Here is a 10711-nt window from a genome sequence, read left to right as displayed (position 1 = left end):
TTGAGCAGGATTTTCAAAGATGACATGGTAGAACATTAGGCATCTATGATGGCCAATGTGCTTTTCTTTTGCAAGAGACCTATTTCATGTTTGGTTGATGGTCTCTTTAAAAACTTTTTCCTGAAGCATTATTTCTAAATAGTCACCTGCTTCTGGTAACTGATCATATGAACAAGTTGCCTTGGTGATAATGCAGAAAGAAAGAATCAATCCAAAGTTAATTTCAGGGGTGCATAGGTTATTGAGTATTGTTCTGTATTCATGAACTTTAGTTTTGTTTCAGAATATACTGAATGTTGGGAGCATCTCTTTCAAATGGGAATCATTTGGAAGGCTGTTGTGACCAGTCGGGTTTTAACGTGCTGTACTGAATGATTGAACTTCTGGGCTAGCTGAGCTGAAAAATGAAAGAGTTCGAAACACATGACTCCAGATTTAGGAACACTAAAACCAGGAGATTTCTGACCTAAAGTGACTACACTTAAGAAGCTAGCAAAGCCTGTGTTGTAAACAGTGAGTTTACAAACTTGGGATGACAGAAAGTGATTTGAAGAGAATACTTTTACAGTATGTAAGCAGAACTTTCAACGAAAAGAGCAAGTGTTTAATTTTTGCAAAATATCTGACCAGTATTTTTCAGTTGAAAGTTAAATTGAGTATAGTTGAAAATTGAGTTCACAGGTTCAGTTTAGATTAATCTTGTGTAAAACTGCAAGATGTTAAAGCTGAACAATAAAGTCACAACATAATGTCTAGGGTGATTTACCTTGATTCCTGTAGAAAATTTTTATTGTCCACATTCATTCACAACATAGTGTTGGTGTGATTCAGGTGAGCTCAATCACATGTTGGGCTCATAGAATCCCTATAATGTAGAAGAAGGCCATTTGGCGTATTGAGTCCACAGCATCCCTACCCAGACCCACCCCATCCTTGGAACCCTGCATTTCCCATTGCTAATCCGCCTAATCTGCACATCTTTGGACTGTGGGAGGAAACCAAAGCACATCCATGCAGACACTGGGAGAATGTGCAAACTCCACACAGGCAGTTGCTTAAGGCTGGAATTGAACCTAGGTCCCTGGTAATGTGAGACAGCAGTACTAACCACTGAGCAACCATGCTGCCCACAATTGACTAACCTTGAGAGTTTATTTGTAAAAAGGTGTGATGACCTTGGTGTGGAGAAGGTGGATCCAATTGACTGCAGACTACTTTTTTTGGAGGACGTCATTCCCTGGACGCTGTACTTGACACATTTTGTTGATGGTATCGGTGTATCATAATCACAATAAAGTACATTTTGTACTTTACCATTACTAAGTTTTATAAGTACAAAGATATCAAGATAGTCATTAGCATTCATGTTCTTTGATTTCAGACTTGAGACAAACCACTCAATAATACACAATGCTGTGATTTTGTCCATATTTGACATCCTGTGGCTTTCTGTAAGAAGGTGGTATTCAGGCCACTGGCTGCTGAGAACATCATAGATTAACTTGATATGACAAGACTGAAAGAAAAGGTTGGTACAAGTTGGGAAATTCATGATCCTCTCTAATGGTTTAGTGGTTCCCTGTTACTCAGTGTACACATTCACAGTTAGACTCTTTAATGGATTTTTTATGGGTATAATCTCGTCTTGCTGCACAATAAATTGTTTGGAAGAAGGAAGAGAGGTAACAAAATTTCTCTAAGAAACCATAGAAATATTATAGTGTAGTTCACAATGCTGCCTGGGTTAACACAAACATATAGCATGTTGTTCCATTTATGGAGTTGCTAAACATCTAGTTCATTGTTTTGCCCGATTATGATGAGCTGACTTTTAATGCAAAATAAAAATTTTAATTGTCATGTCATCCTTCAAAATTTGGGATCAAATTTTATTTAACAATTTATGAGCAGTATATTTGACCAACTCATTCAAACTCCCCAATCCCACTGGTAAAGTTCTTTGCCAAACCATCAGTCTCCTACAGCATTCACTGACACTTCAGACATGCATCATTGATGTAAAGTGCTTTCATGATTGGTGCTCATGAAAAGCACTACGTAAATAGGTGGTAGTGGTATAACAGCAATGTCACAATGACCATAGGGCAAGGAAAAAACATTTTCAGCCAGACAGTGATAGGAATCTGGAATTCACTGCCTCTAGGGTTAATAGAGACAGAAAACCTCAGTTATGTAGATGTGTGCTTGCGATGCCAGGGCATACAAGGTTATGGGTGAAGTGCTGGAAAATCGAGTTAGCATACTTCAGTGCTGATTTTTGACTGGCGCAGTTGTGATGGGCCCCAGGACCTTTTTCCGAGCTATAGTCATCTCTGCCTCGATGACTATAATTACTCATCCAGAAGCTGACACTAATGTTTTAGGGACATGTTGGTGGAATTTAAATTCACCTAATAAATCTGGAATATAAAACTAGATTCAAATAATGGTGAGACTGTAACAATTAACTACTGTAATTTGTGTAAAACATATCTAGTTCACTTAAGTCCTTTAGTAAAGGGAATCTGCCATCATTGTCTGGCCAACATGGTCCCCAATAATTTCTTTAACTCATAACTGCCCTCTGAAATGGCCTAACAATCCACTCAGTTCCAGAGTAATTTGGGAAAAGTGTTATATCTGATGAATGGAAAAAGAAATGCAAATCTTTAGTTCTTTCCTTGGCTCATGCTGCTTCTCTTTCTCAAATTAACATTTTTCATCATTCTGATTAAAATAGCTTGGATGCTGAGAGAATCCTAATCTTGCATTTTCTTCAGTCCTGCCTGTTGACCTGTTTTTCTAATCACCCTTTTCAAAAATGTTATTACACACCTCTGGAGCAGGTGGGACTTGAGCCTGAGTCTCCTGGTTCAGGGTTATGGACACTACCACTGCACCACAAGAGGAGCTGCCCCATTTCTTTGATTTAGATATTTTCTATTCATTTCACCTTAAAATCTTAAATATTTTAGTTGCTGCCTTAGTATTAAAATAAATACATTTCTGGGGCAACTGCCACCAATTGCTCTTAATTTTGAGTCTTCATTGAATCTTTAATATCAAACTCATGTTGGATATTCCCTTATCTTTAGAAGTCTCCCTCCAGTATTTGATTGTGTAAACAAACGGTGGCCCAAACATTGGCATTTTTTGGACTAGTTATATACTATAACATTTGGACATGTTTGCACGTCTTCCAAGAGGCAGACTTTCTATTAACAAGAACTACCAATTATAAACTAATAAGATAACTTACTTTGAACTGTAATATGTGATCAATGTCGATTTATTTTGTAGTAATCTTCCAAAAAGGCAATGAAGCACAATTACAGAGATTCTCTTCAGACCACTTGCCTGTTTTGAACTCTTCAAGTTTGGGATAAAGTTTTCCTTTCTCAGGTGTCACTTCCATACTAGGTTTCACATATCATTCCAGCATCAGGAATGTTGGGATCATTTCCTGATCTTGACCTTGTTCCAGGGGCGTAGTTATTGTAGATCTAATTTTTGTCAGTGGTGGGCATATTAGCTAGAAGGTAAATTAGCTGTAAATTATTGGCCTCAAGTGTTAAAATTGAGACAGAAATGAAGAAGTGTGATTCCTCTTTAAACATTCCAAGGTACCCGTTACTGCGACTGCCTTTTACAGCAGAAAATACAAGCTCCAGAGATCCAGCAAGGGAGAGAGAGCTGGGACTTGGTATAGGGCTGCCTCTCAACATTCTGATGCTCACTCAAGGGCCTTGTTGACGTCATGTGGTAAAAGTGAGGTCCTTCTTTGCAGTGGATAAAAGAAGCTATCCTTCCCATCATGACTTCATTGCAGATAGCTGAGAAGATCAGCAGAATAAGTTCACAAGAATTGGTTGCAGAGTTTAAGAATACTCAGTTGTGTTGTATCTCTCAAGGCGAATGCCGGAGTTTCAGAACAGGACCTTGAGTATTCAACCTCAAGTGGACATATCAGCTGAGGAACCTGGGTGTCCTGCTGCTGCTAAATGTAAATAATGTGTGCCAGGGACTTGCTGAGTCCTTCAACATAGCCAACGGTGAGACATGCAGTTAATCTAAATAAGCCAATGACATTGGTTGCAGAGTCAACAGTGAGCTGACTGAGCTTTGCTCCATTTTATACTTGTAGAAGCATACAGCACATAAGCAGGTTAAGAACTCTGACTGTGAGGAGGAATTCCCAGTCTCCATACTGGCAAGAGGGACAACTATAATCTGGCAGGGAAGAATAGATGGACACTACTACAGCAGACAGTGAAAAGATATTGCAATCTGTAGATAAAGATGAGTGCTATCCAATCGTCCAGCTGATAGCATGCCAAAAACAAGGCTCCTGTTCAAAGCATGGTTCCAATGCTGTCTTCTTTTAACTCCCACCTCTTCTTATGGTGGAAGGAAAATGAGAGTCCTGTAACACCATGAGAGTAGACTTCTGGATTTTGTTTTAGTACTCTCGTGGGGCATGGGCATTGTTAGCCAGGCTAGCATTTATTGTCTGTCTCTATTGTCCTTGAGGAGGAAGAGCTGCCTTCTTGAACCACTGCAGTCCGTGAGCTGTAGGTGGACCCACAATGCCGATAGGAAGGGAATTCCAGGATTTTGACACAGCAACAGTGAAGAAAAGGAATCTATTTCTGAGTCAGCTTGGTGAGTGGTTTGGATACAGTGCATATTTTAGATGGCAAAATAAACAAAACTGTGAATGACAAGAGATCTGAAACAAACAAAAAATGGAAATTGCCGTTGAAATTGAACAGGGCTAACAGCAACCTCTTACTTTTAAGCAGTGACTCCTAGTTTCAGATTCGGCCATCAGAGGAATCATCCATCCGAAAGAACTGTAACAGTTACCTGATGAAAGCTTGTACTTCCAAATAAACCTGTTGGGACTATAATCTGGTGTTGTGATTTTTAACTTTGCTCACCATTGGGCAGAGCATGGCTGTTCCCCACTGAGTTTGATTCACCTATAAATATGTACTCTCTATTTTTCAACATTAGCTGTATCCTTCAAGCTGGATATTATGAATTTACAACCGACATGAATTTTTTTAAAAAAAACACTATCATGTTGACATATGCAATATGTTGTACTTCAGCTCATTTCTCTGACAAATTGATTAAGACATGAATGGTTTCCATCCAAGTTAGTACGAAACCAAATATTTCCCTTAAAGTGGATTGAATTGTTATATGAACAAGACTGGATGGTTATGTTTTAAAAATAAATCTATGGATTTGATAAATTGCAGTGCATAAGTGAGCAAGGTTATGCGCATTTGACTGGCTGTGCTTTTCCAGCACCAATTTTTTCAACCCTGATCTCCAGCATCTGCAGTCCTCACTCTCTCCTATGTGTATTGTCTGTAATGTTCATTTGAAACTTCTACTTAACACCTCTTTTAGGAAATTTAAAGAGGCACAAACAAATGGTAAACTATATATCCTATAAGAAATAGGAACAGAAGTAGGCCATTTGGCCCGGAGAGCTTGCTGTGCCATTCAAATAGGATCATGATTGAACTGATAATCCTAATATTCATTTTCTCCATAACCCCAGATTCCCCTACTGATCAAGAACTTATCTATCTTAGCATTAAATATACACAAGGATTCCACCTCTACACCTCTCTGTAACATCGAGTTCCAAAAACTCAAGTTCTCCCTATGAGAGAAGAAGTTCATCCTCATATCAGTTTAAAGTTGGTACCCTTTTTGTCTGAGACTATGCCCTCTGGTCCTACACTCTCCCATGAGTGGAAACATTCTCTCAGCATTTTAACCTGTCAACCCACTTAAGCTTTCTTTCTGTATGGCAAAGATCATCTCTCATTCTCTAAACTCCAGTGAGTCGAGTCCCAACCTATTTAAGCCTTTGCTCAGAAGATGTGGGATGATCCAAGTGAACCTTCTCTGAACTACTACAATGAAATATTTCCTTAAATAAGGGAGCCCAAACTGCTCACTACTCCAGCTGTATCACCTTGTTCAGTTTTAGTAAGACTTCCCAACTCTCATACTCCAACCCCTTGTAATAAGGGCCAACATTTCATTAGCTTTCCTGATTAGCTGCTACTCCTGTGTGCTAGCTTTCTGTATTTTGTGTACAAGTACCACCCCGTGCCTTTTGTTCCAGTTTTCTGCAGATTTTCTCCATTTAAACAATACTGTTCTCCCTTTCAAAATGAACTTCACATTTTCCCATATTATTCTATTTGCCAACTGTTTGCCCACTTCCTTAACATATCAATCTCTCTAAACTGTTGAATCCCTCTCATAACCTGCCTTTCCACTGATTTTGTGTTGTCTGCAGTACATTCACATCCTCCCTCCAAGTGAACAGTTGTGGCCCCAACACTGATCCATGTGGAACCTGGTCATGGGTCACCAACACAGAAAACATTTGTTCCCACTTGCTGTTTCCTGCCATTTAGCCAATTCTCTACCTATGCTAATATACTATCTCCAACATCATGGGTTCTAATCTTATGACTTAACCTTTTATGAGATACCTTGTCAAACACCTCTGGCAGTCAATACAATTACCAGGTCCCCTATTTCTTTGCTGTTTAAGACTCCTTGCTTGAACATGAACAAGTTAGACACTAGTTCACTTTCATGAAGCCATACTAATAGTGATTTTCCAAATGTTCTGCTATTACTTGCTTAATAGTCAATTCTAATACTTTTCCGACAATGGATATCAGGCTAATTGGCCTCAGTCCTTTTGAATAGAGGTTTCGCATTAGCTTTTTTTCCAATCCTTTGGTACTGTTTCAGAATTAAAGGATAAATGGAAAATTACAACCAATGCATTCACTTTCTCTAACTTCCTCGTTGAGGATCCTAGGATGCAAACCATTAGGGGAAGGGGACGTATCTGCCTTTAGCCTCATTAATTTGTCTAATGCTACTTCTTCATGATATGGTACTGTTGTCTAGTTCCTCCTTAAACAAGTTAGACAACTGCAATGAGAATGTTATGAACGAATTTCCCAGGTGTCCCACAATACTGAGGCATTCAAATCACTACAACCACACAGCCTTAAAAACAGGTTACAATAATATTTAATACTAAACTTTTTTTTAATTTCAAAATTATACTTTATTCCTGAAAACATGTATAAATTTACCACTGAAGTTGTTCAGCTCTGTACAGTAGCATATGAAGAAATAAACATTGGAGTTTGATTCCATCTAGCAAACAAAACCAAAGGCATTTCTTATTTGTATAAGATTATATTTATATATACTTGAGGTATTGGGAGGGTCTGGTAACTGAATGGACCCCCATTTAACTTTGGCAGAAAGACCTAGTCAGTGGTATTTCCCCACTGTGCCTTGGTGGCAGCTTTAGTAAGACCCTCAGTACGTAGTCCTGGAACTTGGAATGTACCAGTCTGCAATATTTGGTAGAGGCCAACTGTAAGACCAGAAAGTTTCAGGCAAACGCAAAGAGGGTCTCTCATCAAGTTGATGGTCCTCCATGCAGTTGATGTTTGGCTCTGTATGCATTTGGGGAATAGACCGTAAAGTGGATTCCTGTGCCACTGAGGTGCTCAGGACAAACCTTGACATATACCACTGCATCTTTCTCCAGACTTACTTTACAAAGACACATTCAGTAGATAGGTGACAGTCCACATAATTGCAACCCCTCCTTCCTGATATGTCGCAGTATTTGAAGCTCAGACTCCAGCTCCACTTAAGTTCTCAAGCAACCAATATTTGTTACAGCTGTCACTAAGAATTACAACAGATTACACCAGTTCCCACATCTTGCAGGAACAACACATCACCCCATCTTGCATGTTACTTAGGAATTTTAAAAAACAAACTGTCTTTTAGTGTGTAATTTGTAAACATTTCTCCTATTTACCTTCAATCTGAAAGTCGCCAAATTAGCAACTATTTCCAACCAATGAATTTAGAGTTTCTGTGGTGTCACTCTTTACTTTGTGCTTGGCCCCAATTCATGCTTTCTTTTAAAACAAAAAGCTTACAAACTTTGTGCAAGCAGAAAGCAACTTTTCCCTTCTACACACTAAACAGCAAGCCATCTGGTTATCTGGAAATACTGTGGGCAGAATTTTCCAACCTGGTGGAAGTACACTTGTTGATTGGGTCATCAGAAAGTTTGAAGCAAAATTAAGCACATAGAGACAACTGACTTATGGGTTCATGAGAAATTCATGCAGGGCTCAAAAGGGTTTGAAGGTCAAAATTGGCAAAATTCAGGCTACAGCCTAACCACCAGATGGCACCACAGCAAGTAAAAATTTAAACATGGTGCATGAAGATACGGGAGTAAGGAAGCACCCATTAAAAAATGTACAACTAAATATTTAAAATTTTAGGACTGCACCGAAACATACAAAATTCAGAGAGGAAGAGTCCATTTGGCTTCTCAACCTCATTGCATCATTCAATAAGAGCAATCTCAAGGCAAAGTTTCCATCTACATTTCTTGGATAAATTTTCACCCTTTCCTTACCAAGGATCTATCCATCTCTGCCCATAAAAGCATTCAAAGATTCTGCTTCCATTACCTTTTGAGTAAACATTCCAAAAACTTGCAACCCTCAGAACAAAGAAAAATGCATTTGTTCGGTCTTAAATAGACAACCTCTTACTTTTAAAACTCCCTAGATTTAGATTTAGCCATCAGAAGAATCATCCATCTAAAAGAAACTTGAACCTAACACCTAGTTAGAATATTTGGAAATAAGGCCTGAATAGGGAAGATCCAATTAATTAGTCAATTAAAAAGATCATGAACAGTTTTGGATATTAAAATGGTTAGAAATTAATCAAACTAATTTATAACATTACAAATGTGAAAAAGCACATTTGTAATGTTGTGGCATTTGTTTATCAACTGCATCTTCAAATGCAGATATAAATCTAAAATATAAGTTTACAAATAAAGTTCTAATTTCTCTAAATTGTTAAGAACAACTACAGACATAGAACACTAAATAGTTTGTTTTGCATTTCAGGGGTGTGGTTTTAAATGCTACACTTAGCATTATCTTGTTTGAAGTTTTAAAAGCATTATTAAATGATACATGGTTCTGAACAGATGGAAATACTCCCTTTTACAGTATTTTAATATCCTCCCCTCCTTTTCAAGTTAACATATTTACCATAGATACATTCTTATAAGCTGAACAGCAGCAAATGGCGTCAAAATAATTTCCTCTGCTTCTGTTGGTGCAGAATTAGTATAGCACTGAAATCATGTGTATTACTTTCAATGACACACCTTAATGTTTTTATAATACTGGTTGGTCTTCTTTGGCTTCTTGTTCCTGGTACTACTGTATGCAGAGCCAGCAAAACAAAACCTTCAAACATGTCTAAATCTTAACCAGTTCATGTTATAGGAGCAGAATTAGGCCTTTCTGCCCATCGAGTCTGTGCTGCCATTCAATCTTGGCTGATATGCTCCTCACCCCCATTTTCCTGCCTTCTTTACATATCCTTTCAATCCATTACCAATTTAAAAATTCAACTCCTCCTTAAATTTACTCACTGTCCCAGCATCTACCACACTTTAGGGTGGCAAACTCCACAGCTTTACAACCCTTTGAGTACTAATCTCTCCTCAATTCTGTTTTAAATTTGCTACCATTTATCCTAAGATTATGGCCTCTCATCCTAGAATGCCCTACAAGAGGTAACATCCACACCTTTTATCATCTTGACTATCTAGATTTGATTCTTCTAAATTCCAGAGAAGCATATTATGAAGATTAAGCTACAATGAAAATGGTATTATTGAAGAGCCAAACTTTAAACACTCAAGATATCAAATCTAAAACACCCAGAACAAAAATAGGTACAGCTTAATCTTCACACTTAGAGACTTGGTTGCTAGCCTACAATTTTAACTTTCACATGAGACTAAGTTAACTTTACAGTAGTCACATCATTAATAATATAATTTCATATCTTTAGCACTGTCCAAATAAAGGTTGATTTTAAGTAAAACAGATACACTTTTTCCACAGTTCTTAATTTTCTTGTCATTATTCAATTATTTTTACATATTTGTAAATCCTTTATTTTGATATAATGTCCCATGTCTTCAGGGATTACTGTCCTTTCTGGAGGTATTTATCTATTGCCTTAAAGTGGTGACAAAGGCATTTTCCCCCCTCAGTAATCAGAACCCAGGATATAGAAACTCTGGATTAATGTCATTGAAGAAACTAGATCAAAATGAAGTCACCAATCAGCTCAGTTGTTGGTGAAGTCACCAATTACACTTGTCACTTCCCAATTCCAGAAATGTTCCAGTGGCATGAATCAATTAGCGTATGCACACAAACAAAATAATTAGGAACAAGAGTAGGTAGGGTGGCACCTTGAACCTACTCCACCATTCAATAAACTAACAACTGATCTCAACTCCATATTCTTGTCTTGAAGACCCTTAATTCTTTTGAATTTCACTTTGTAATCTCCAAATCTTTCAAAGTTCCTTCAAAGGGCAGAGATTTACGAAGTGAATTCCAGAGTCCAGGAGTATGATAGAAAGCTCCGCCACAATTTGGAATAGCATGGAACAACTATGCACCTTGATTCCTTGACAGAGATCTTATTTTTCAATATTTGCTATTACCATACCTATTAGACAGATTGAGACAGTGGACAGTTTTGTTCCACTATCATAAATGAACATTTCCATTTT

The sequence above is a fragment of the Chiloscyllium plagiosum genome, chromosome 4, assembly GCF_004010195.1.
Source record: "Chiloscyllium plagiosum isolate BGI_BamShark_2017 chromosome 4, ASM401019v2, whole genome shotgun sequence".
Taxonomy (NCBI): Eukaryota; Metazoa; Chordata; class Chondrichthyes; order Orectolobiformes; family Hemiscylliidae; genus Chiloscyllium; species Chiloscyllium plagiosum.
The sequence above is the reverse complement of the archived record's forward strand: the minus strand, read 5'-3'. Positions refer to the sequence as shown.